The following is a 10,398-nucleotide window of genomic DNA, read 5'->3' as shown; positions in this document are numbered from 1 at the left end:
CCCTGCGTCAGTCACACACCTCTGGTCATACCCGGGAAGCCTGACACAGACAGGAACTCTCATTACTCGGACACCAGATCCAAATCTTTGCTGATATCTTCCAACAGATCAACCAAAATAGACGTCCGTTGAATCCACTACTGATGCATCTGATGAACTGCCAGATTAAGTATCACTGGTCATTTCCATTCCAGCTCTCCATTACATGCAAAGGAAAAACTCACTCATTTGCAAGCTTTCAGGATGGAGAAGAAATCCTCCTAGGATTGGGTCTGATCTCTTGGAATTTGCCTTCTAGCAGAGCTCCAGTTACTCTGCCTAGACTTGTGTCATCGTTATGGTCACAACCAACAAGACTCACATCCAAGAAGACCCATCTGCCTACTTGAACACTGGGGAAGGGACTATTATTGGGTAATTCCTTCTGGGGCAGTACTGGCAGTGATATTCATTGCCACTAAGTTTAATTTTATACTTCTTGTTTGATAATTATTATGGTGACTGGACCCACCTGCAACATAGAGCTGTCAATTGGAATGGGAGTTTCTGGAGATTTATGGCAAATTAATGCTTTCTCTACCTTTTCCAACTCCCCTACCCCACCCACCCTCCATCACTCACCCAAAACCCTCCCCACCCTTGCTCTACCCTTAACTGAGCCCTTCACCGCTCCTCTTTCTATAGTCATTAACTCACCAAGTGCCTTCAATGTTACCCCCTCTTTTTGGTTTCATACTAAGGAGACTGGGGGGGGAACTGACCGCACATAAAAATTTCTGTTGTTGATAATATAGTTTAAGGGCTAAATACATTATATGAAACCTTGTCAGGTTAGTCTTGATTTTTTGGAAGGTAATGGGAATTTTTCCCCGGCCTCTCCCATATTATACCCCCTCTTACAGTGAAGTAAATTTGATCCCCTGCTGATTTTTAATGTTTTTCCACTCACAAAGAAATGATAAGTCTAAAAATCGAATGTTCGGTGTATTGTAACACTGCGAGGCAGAATAGCATCAAAAAATTCAAAAGAAATGTTTGGCAACTCAAACTTTCAGCTCCCTCCACAGATTTTCAATCAGATTAAGGGTCTGGATACTGGCTAGGCCACTCCAGGACCTTAATGTGCTCCTTCTTGAGCCACTCCTTTGTTGCCTTGGCCATGTGTTTTGGGTCATTGTCATGCTGGAACACCCATCCACGACCCATTTTCAATGCCCTGGCTGAGGGAAGAAGGTTCTCACCCAAGATTTGACGGTACATTGCCCCATCCATCCTCCCTTTGATGCAGTGCAGTTGTTCTGTCCCCTTAACAGAAAAACACCCCCAAAGCAGAATGTTTCCACCACCATGTTTCACAGTTGGGATGGTGTTCTTGGGGTCATAGGCAGCATTCCTCCTCCTCCAAACACGGCGAGTTGAGTTGATGCCAAAGAGCTCGATTTTGGTCTCATCTGACCACAACACTTTCAACCAGCCCTCCTCTGCATCATTCAGATGTTCAGTGGCAAACTTCAGATGGGCCTGGACATGTGCTTTCTTGAGCAGAGGGACCTTGCAGGCACTGCAGGATTTCAATCCTTGTCGGCGTAGTGTGTTACCAATTGTTTTCTTGGTGACTGTGGTCCCAGCTGCCTGGAGATCATTGACAAGATCCTCACGTGTAGTTCTGGGATGATTCCTCACTGTTCTCATAACCATTGACACTCCACGAGGTGAGATCTTGCACGGTGCACCAGACCTAGGGAGACAGACACTTGTTTTGTGTTTCTTCCATTTGTGAATGATTGCACCAACTGTTGTCACCTTCTCACCAAGCTGCTTGGCCATAGTTTGGTAGACCAGTCCAGCCTACAATCTTGTCCCTGACATCCTTGGACAGCTCTTTGGTCTTTGCCATGGTGGAGAGTTTGTAATCTGATGGTTTGATTGCTCCTGTGGACAGGTGTCTTTTATACAGGTAACACAATGAGATTAGCAGCACTCCCTTTAAGAGACTGCTTCTAATCTCAGCTTGTTACCTGTATGAAAGACAACTGGTAGCCAGAAATCCTGATGAATGATGGGGGATCAAATACTTATTTCCCTCATGAAAATGCAAATCAGTGCATCATTTGTTAGACATGCATTTCTTTTGAATTTTTTTGTTGCTATTCTGTCTCTCAGTGTTACAATACACCGAACATTCGATTTTTAGACTGATCATTTCTTTATGAGTGGGCAAACATTCAAAATCAGAAGGGGAGCAAATACGCATTTCCTTCATTGTATATGAGCTAAAAGAATCGATGTGCCGAGGTGGAACCGCATGCCACTTGTAGCGAACTTGCCCCTAGCCGTTTGCTGATGGAAACCTTGGCTTTGACAATGGGGTGCTGGATTAAGTCATGTGGAAGTTTATACTAGCGACGTTCCACCACCTGTCAGCAGGCAGAGGGTGGAGGTCATTGACACTGTTCTTAACGCTGCTTCTTTTCGTTCCTTCTTTCTAGTGTCTCTATTGTTTATGTGCACCCTTTCTCTAAGGCCGTAGGGATCCCGGCAGTTATCTGGGGGACTGAGGTGGAACTTGGCAACTGCTAAAACAGGCGAATACAGAGTACCGAACCGGCATGACTAAAATTGCTCAAAATTCTAACCCATAATGTACAAGGCTTCAGTTCCCCAAATAAACCAACAATGGCCTTCCAATTTTATCACAAAATCGGGATAGAGGTGGAATTGCTACAAGAGACCCATTTCTCCCAGATATCATCCCCAGATACTTCAATGCCAAATACCCCACATATCATCTATCTAATGGTCCAGATATAAAGAGGGGAGTTGCAGTTTGTATAGCCAAACGAGTACTCTTTACCCCTAGTGTGGTAATCCGTGATAAAGAGGTCAGATATAGTCTTGTGAATGGGGAAATTATTGAACATGTTGCCACATTAATCTCATACTATGCCCCCAATGCTGGACAAGTGACTTTCTTTAAGAAAATGTTAGGGGCATCAATGCCTCATGCAGCAGGCCACATAATATTTGGAGGAGACAGCAATACCACCCGAGACCGAATTATGGATAAATCTACCTCTCCAAAACCGAGCTCCTAGTCTTCCCCCCAGCCCGCACACCACCCCCCATTGACTTCTCCATCACGTCCAACAATGCCACTATCAGGCCTGCCCCACAGGCCAGAGTACTTGGTGTCATTCTGGACTCCAACCTATCCTTCCAGCCCCAAGTCCAATCTTTAACAAACTCATGCAGACTCCACCTCCGCAACATCGCCAAAATCCGCACGTTCCTAACCCCAGAAAACACTAAACAGCTCATCCACTCCCTCATCATATCACGACTCGACTACTGCAACTCCCTCCTCACTGGCCTGCCTCGCCACAGGCTATCCCCACTTCATTCGATCCTGAACACGGCATCCAGACTCATTCACCTTACCAACCGCTCCGTTTCCACCACCCCCCTCTGCCAATCCCTCCACTGGCTTCCGATTGCCCAACAGATCAAATTCAAAATCCTAACACTGACGTACAAAGCCGTCCACCATACTGCCCCGAACTACATCACTGACCTAATATCCAAGTACCACCCAACACGCACACTCCGCTCCTCACAAGACCTCCTTCTCTCTAGTTCCCTGGTCTCCTCCTCCCATGCCCGCCTCCAGGACTTCTCCAGGGTGTCCTCTGGAACTCCCTGCCCCAATCCATCAGACTACCACCTACTCTCCTCTCATTTAGGCGCACCCTGAAAACCCATCTCTTCAGGGAAGCCTACCCCACCCCCTGCTAATTGCCGACCTCCTCCACTCTTCCTACCACTCCATCCCCCACAGTTATCTCCTCCTGTGCCACCATCCCCTCCCTCCTAGATTGTAAGCTCGAAAGAGCAGGGCCCTCGAACCCTTCGTGTATCACATTGTATTGTTTTCGTACTGTCGCATGTTCTGTCTCCCTTTGTAATGTACAGCACTGAGCGAACTGTTGGCGCTTTATAAATACTGTATAATAATAATCTAATCCCCTCAAAACTGTACTGAAACATTCCCCAAACAGAACAGCAAATTATCATGTATATTGCATTCCTATGAGCTCATTGATGTTTGGAGAGAGAGTTATCCTACGATGAGAGACTACATGTATTATTCACATGTCCTTAAAACATACTCCTGTAATGACCATATATTCATCTTATCCCCGCTACGTCCGTTTATCATCTCAGCTAAAATACATCATGGTAAGATCATTCCCCAGTACAGATGACGTTTCAGATTTATGGACGAAAGCTCAGGTGACGGCATGGCAACTCAATGCCTCTTTACTCATTGACCTACAGTATAGATAGAGGTAGAAAACATTATAGGCTAGTACTTTATCGAAAATATCTCTGAGGACACTTCCCCAACTAAAAATTGGGCGGAGCATAAGGCAAACTAATACAAATAGCTTCTAGGGCCAAATGAGAGCGGGTACTCATTATATAGCGGCAGGACGCAGAGCTAAGCAAGCTCCTGAGAGAACAGAAACTCATATAGACATCAAATGGGTGCAGCCAGGACAGCACTTAATCTTAACCTAACTACGACAGCTGAGAAATATATCCACTGGTCGAAGAATCATTTTTATACTTTAGGGGACAAACCTTATACTCTGCTTGTGCGGAGACTTTCTCCACACATCTCGCCTGCTTTGCCAAAACTGCGTCTAAGGTAGTACGGGAATTTTTCAACTTCTACTCCAAACTTTATCCCCAGCCGGACCCACTTTTAAAACCTCTGGTTGACAAATGATTTCAAAATCTCCCCCTTCTGTGAGTAACTACGGCTCATAAGGGCCAGGAATTCATGGAAACGGAAGTGGAAATTGCCATAAAAAGCCTCAGTCCGTCCAAGGCACCGGGATGGTTTTTCTTGACATTTTTATATAAAGTATTCTGAGATAGTTACACCCCTTTTATGCTCCTTCTGTAATGACATTTGTTGAGGCACCACACTTTCTCAATACGAAAAAAATGCATTTATACATTACACCTGTCATGGAGTGCCTGCTTCCCCCCCAGCCCCCTTGTGCCTGCTGTGTCCCCTCACCCTCTGTCCCCCCCTTGTCAGGTCCTCGCATCCTGCAACAAGCCTTTGAAGATAGGCTGCACAGGATGGGAGGAAAGTGACCCCTGTGGTGGGAATCACACCTCTCCCAGCCATATAGCCCGGAGAGTAGTCACCCCCTGCAAGGAGGCTCCAGCGACAGGCTGCCAACCTGTTGCCACATGCCCCCCGGTGGCTGGAGACAAAGGCCACGCTCTCGAAAGCACGGCCCGAGTCAAGGGGGCATGCCTCTTTGCCTGGCAATGCGGCGCTGGGCCGGACATTGCCAGGGCAACTGGGAGCGTCTTGTGTGAGCCTTTAATTAGGCCGGAGCAGGACTCTCTGGCGTTCATCTGTCCCCGAAGCTGCTGGGAGGTCTGAGCTGAGGCCAGACACCCGCAGCCAACCCCGCTGAGCACTCTGCATAATACCCTTGGGTCAGGATTATTACCCGCTGAGCACTCTGCAGAATACCCTTGGGTCAGGATTATTACCCGCTGAACACTGCATAATACCCTTGGGTCAGGATTATTACCCGCTGAACGCTCTGCATAATACCCTTGGGTCAGGATTATTACCCGCTGAACACTCTACTTAATACTCGGGGCTCAGGAAGAGTACCCGCTGCTACCTTGCCTAATACTGTGGGGCCAGGATTGCCCGTGCTGCTGTGTGTCAGAAATACCCGCTGTGTGGATCCTCTGCTGTGTGCTGAGAAGTGTTGCTACCTGCTGTCGGCTGCTGTGGGCCAGGAAGAACCCCCGGCCAGAACTGTGAGTGTCCTTGCCCCTGTTCCCCCATCTGGACTGTCCATGAACTTTCTCCCCTTACCCCCCCTTGCCTGGATTACAATTTGCCAGAGACTCCAATTTTGCCCTACCTGGGGCCGGATTACAATTATTTGGGCCCCTTGTCTGGGAGCGAGGAGCCAGACACACAAGGAGGTGCAATTAAAGGTAGGTTTATTAATATAAAAATAAGACAAGAGTCTATGCAAGTCCAACAGCGGAAATCGTAGCCAAAGCCGGGATCAGGAGCCAGGAAGAATCATCGCCAGAGCCGGGATCAGGAACCAGGAAGAATCGTCACCAGAGCCGGGATCAGGAGCCAGGAAGTATCATCACCAGAGCCGGGATCAGGAGCCAGGAAGAATGGTCGCCAGAGCCGGGATCAGGAGCCAGGAAGAAAGGTCGCCAGAGCCGGGATCAGGAGCCAGGAAGAATGGTCGCCAGAGCCGGGGTCAGAAGCCAGGAGGAGTCGTAGCCAAAGCCGAGTCGGTATCCAGGAAAGCAAAGAGCAACTAAACAGGAGCTTGTTGCTGTGCAAGAGACAGGACACAAATGCAATGAGCAGCTGCAGACAGCAGGCTTAAATGTGATAAGCCACCACCTCCTGGAGGAGGAGCCGCACAGGGCTGAAAGCATAAAGGATCCCACAATGCTTTGCAGACACCTAAGATGGATGCCAGCACATGGAGCAGCACAACCCTGAGGAAAGGTAGGACCTTGACACCCCTTCCCTACTTGGGGTATTTGGACGCTACCCTCAGACCCAAATTGAGTGCTTGACCTAATTCAATAAAGCTTTGTGTGTTTATCATCTGCTCTGTGTGTTCTGTCCTGCCTATGCTCTTGTCACAATACCCAAACCTGGCAAGGACCATCTCCCTTATTAATGTCGACCTCAAGATAATGACCAAGATATTGATGAACAGATTGAATACTTTTCTTGCTGGTTACATTTATCCAGATCAAGTGGGGTTTGTCCCAAATAGACAAGCAGCTGACCAAACGAGGCAACTGGTGGATATTGTTTCAGTACTTAAATCCAACTGGAATGGTAGATGACAGCAGAAGAGTATGCTACTATCCCTCAACCTTCATAAGGCATTTGACTCACTCTCTTGGGAATACCTTTTTTTATACTCTAGAACCGTATGGGTTTGGCAAGAATTTCCTCACAACACTTTGCACATTATACAGCGAACCAGTAGCCAGATTGTCGGTCCAGGGCTATGGCTCGGTCTATCTCTTCATTCATAGAGGTACTTGGCAGGGCTGCCCCCTGTACCCCATGCTGTTTATCTTGGCATTGGAGCCCCTAGCTATTAAACTGAGGAATAAGCCAGACATTCAGGATATTCAATGCGGTATGGAGGTATGGAACACAAATGCGATCTATTTACCTATGATCTCCTAATTCTCCTAATATCTCCAATCACCTCAATACCCAATCTGTACAGCGAACGAACACGCTTTACGGCAATTTCAGGCCTGAAATCAATCATACTAAATCCCTAGCTCTCAACCTAACTTTAGATGATCACATGATTCACACCCTACAACAAAGCTTCCCTTTTAAATGGCAAGTGGATACACTCCCGTTAGGAATATCAATTTATGCCGGCCTCCTCCTCCATACAAACATCCAGTTCAAAGCACTTGGGGAATAATGCAAATCAGACACCTAGATATGTGATGCAAAATGTGACTTCTTTATTATTGATCAAGCTTTAAGTAATAAATGATAACAAGGCATATTTCAGGTGGTTTCCATAAAGCACCAATCAGAATACAGATTAGAGATTTCAGTAAACCACTCTATGGTGCGTCATAACAAAAATACAACAGGGTAGTGACTTCTGCAATTTCTCAAAACAAGAAATGTGTGCATAAATACCAGCATTCACATCCCACGGGAACATCTTGTATGTAAAATAAACCACTTAGTAGGCACAAAGCAAAAGTGAGTGAACTATTAACCCTTTCACAACCTCCCGTTTGTCAGAAAGTGACAACTGCTGTATTCACCCTTTATACCATTCATCAGTATTGATTTACTGAATGTGCCATTGTCACCAGATTGGGAATACACTGTATACAACAGCACACTCCAATTAGGCCACAACATGTTATTATCAAACCACCCATTATTTGCCTCAATCTTCCTAGGCCGGGTATCCATCCAAATACCCAGTCCCACCAATTACCAGGAACATCCTGTTTAATTCCTGAGGACAACTCATGTAAAGCCTTTATGTGTGCTTTGTATAGAGGTGGCATTATCACTTACATTAAAACAGCACATTCCATCACAACGTTCCCAACCATAATTATTGTTAAGCAGTAAATAATCTATAGTCACTCGATTCTGAAGCCCAGCTTTACGGGTTCCTTGGAGGTTGAGCAACAGTTCCTGCAAAGCCATAGAAGTATGATTCAGACTTTTTTCCATACTACATACAATAGATCCAGCTAAGCTAGTGTATTCAGCTTTGGAAAACAGTGTAATGTCTGATATACAATCTTCTGATACAATCTCGGTCCTCCTTCTTGATCTTAGATCCTTCTCCATAGCTTTATGATGCTCAGGCAATATCATACTCAAACGGCTCCAAGTACAAGGCCCTCCAGTAATATTGCCTGGAATATGTGAATATGTGGGATTTCCACAAGAAAACAACCATCCTAAAGGTAGTGTGACCTGCTGACTGTGGCTGGGCTGTGATAGAACATGATGACAGGTCATTGGGTTATGTACTGAACTACATGTTCTATTAGACGTACAGAAAATCCTGTCCTGAGGAGATCGGGTTGTGTGATGTGGGCCATATGGAAATCTGAGATACCAACACCGGGGAATCTCTTCAGAATCACGTCATATTGTAACACACATCTCCTGGGGGAACATTCAACATTTTTATACTATTCATATTTTTCCAGCATTTAAACGAACCTGGACAGTTCTGACAGTCCTCATACAATGACATAGATGGTCCATCATCCATTCTTACATCAGTATCATTAGTCATTACTCTGAAAATGTCCAACAAAACCGAGGTTGGAGTGGGAATGGCCATCAAACATGTAATTAAATGATCGGCAGCATATCTGACAGAAATTGGGAACATTCATCACTCTCATTTCCATATAAACCCAGATATTCCCCAATTGCTTTACCCTTGACGCATGGATCCAGGCCTGAGAATCCGCAGTCAGAACTGCTGAACTTGTCATGGCTGTTATCACTGTGGGCTCCTCATAAGGTGGGTTCAGGACCTTGTGCTTATGTAGGGCTTTAAAAACCACGTTGTCTCCAGGCTTGAAAAGATATGTTGGTTCCTGTGAGGGAAGCAGAAAATAAAGAGATACATCACTATAGATGCCATTCAAAAGTCTTATAAGATTTGTGACATATTTTTCTTGGATCAGCTCTAAATCTCCAGGCATAATCAGTAGCAGACCTTTGGTCCATGGGGTAGGAAATGATCTGTCTATTAAAATTTCAAAAGGTAAAAATTTAGTTATTTTGTTTGGTGTCATCCTGATTTCAGCCAACACTGCGGGCTGGTGTTGTCAGATTTCATCCTGCCTCTTCTTTCCAGACCTTCATAAATCTTTTTAGGAACGCTGTAGTTGATTCCTCGCTGCCCTGCTTAAAATCAGCTGCTGTAGCTAGCGACTGTTTATCCTTCCACAACTTCTGCATTTCTGCAATTAACTGCTTCCACATCTGTTCCTGACCCATTATAGTTCTCCACTCATTCACAGCAGGTTTAAATGGCTCATGAAGCTCATAAATAACAGTACGTTGGTCCAATCCCAACCTGATTCCATATCATATCCCAAAATTCCATCGATGATTTTTCTCTTATCCTGTTGTGAACATTGTTGCCCGAGTTGCTCTTTTCAAGTAGTTAATGGCAGCAGTGGGGTTTTTCCGAGGATCAGGACAACCCTTTATAATTCCATTAACGTCATTAATTTCCATTGGCTTTATCACCACATTTCCCACAATGATGGAACGGTAAGCTTGGGTGGCTCCCTCATCATCTACTGCGTCTTTTCTGGACCTCAAATAATACTTACCGAATTCTTCTGAATTATCCTGCTCCGGCCAACTCACCTCTCCTGTTGAATCTTCTGACACTTCACTTGCGTCCCTCTCCTGTACTGTCTGCTCTTTTAACATTGATGTTTGTCCACCTGATTTCATTGCCTTGCTTACTACCTTGCCTTTTTTACTTTTCTCCATCTTGGTCCTGGGCATCAGCAGTCACAGTTTGCCGCATCTGGTCTAATGTCCTTCCCAATGTAACTTTTGTTTCTTTCTACTCTATTCATTTCACACATTGATAAACTTCAACCTGACTCTTCTTCTGAAGAATCTTCCCATCACCACCGATCACTGCCAAACGGCCTCCTTCATCAGTGGGAGACTCTTGGGGCAGAATGTAATGCATGTCTCCTCCAATTATGTGACAAATAATTATCATCCTCATCCTTAGGGAGCTGAGGATACAGTTGAGTATAATC

Source organism: Staurois parvus, unplaced genomic scaffold (genome assembly GCF_062004578.1).
Source record: "Staurois parvus isolate SC_StPar_1 unplaced genomic scaffold, SC_StPar_1.0 ptg000221l, whole genome shotgun sequence".
Classification (NCBI taxonomy): domain Eukaryota; kingdom Metazoa; phylum Chordata; class Amphibia; order Anura; family Ranidae; genus Staurois; species Staurois parvus.
This window is presented reverse-complemented; position numbering follows the sequence as displayed.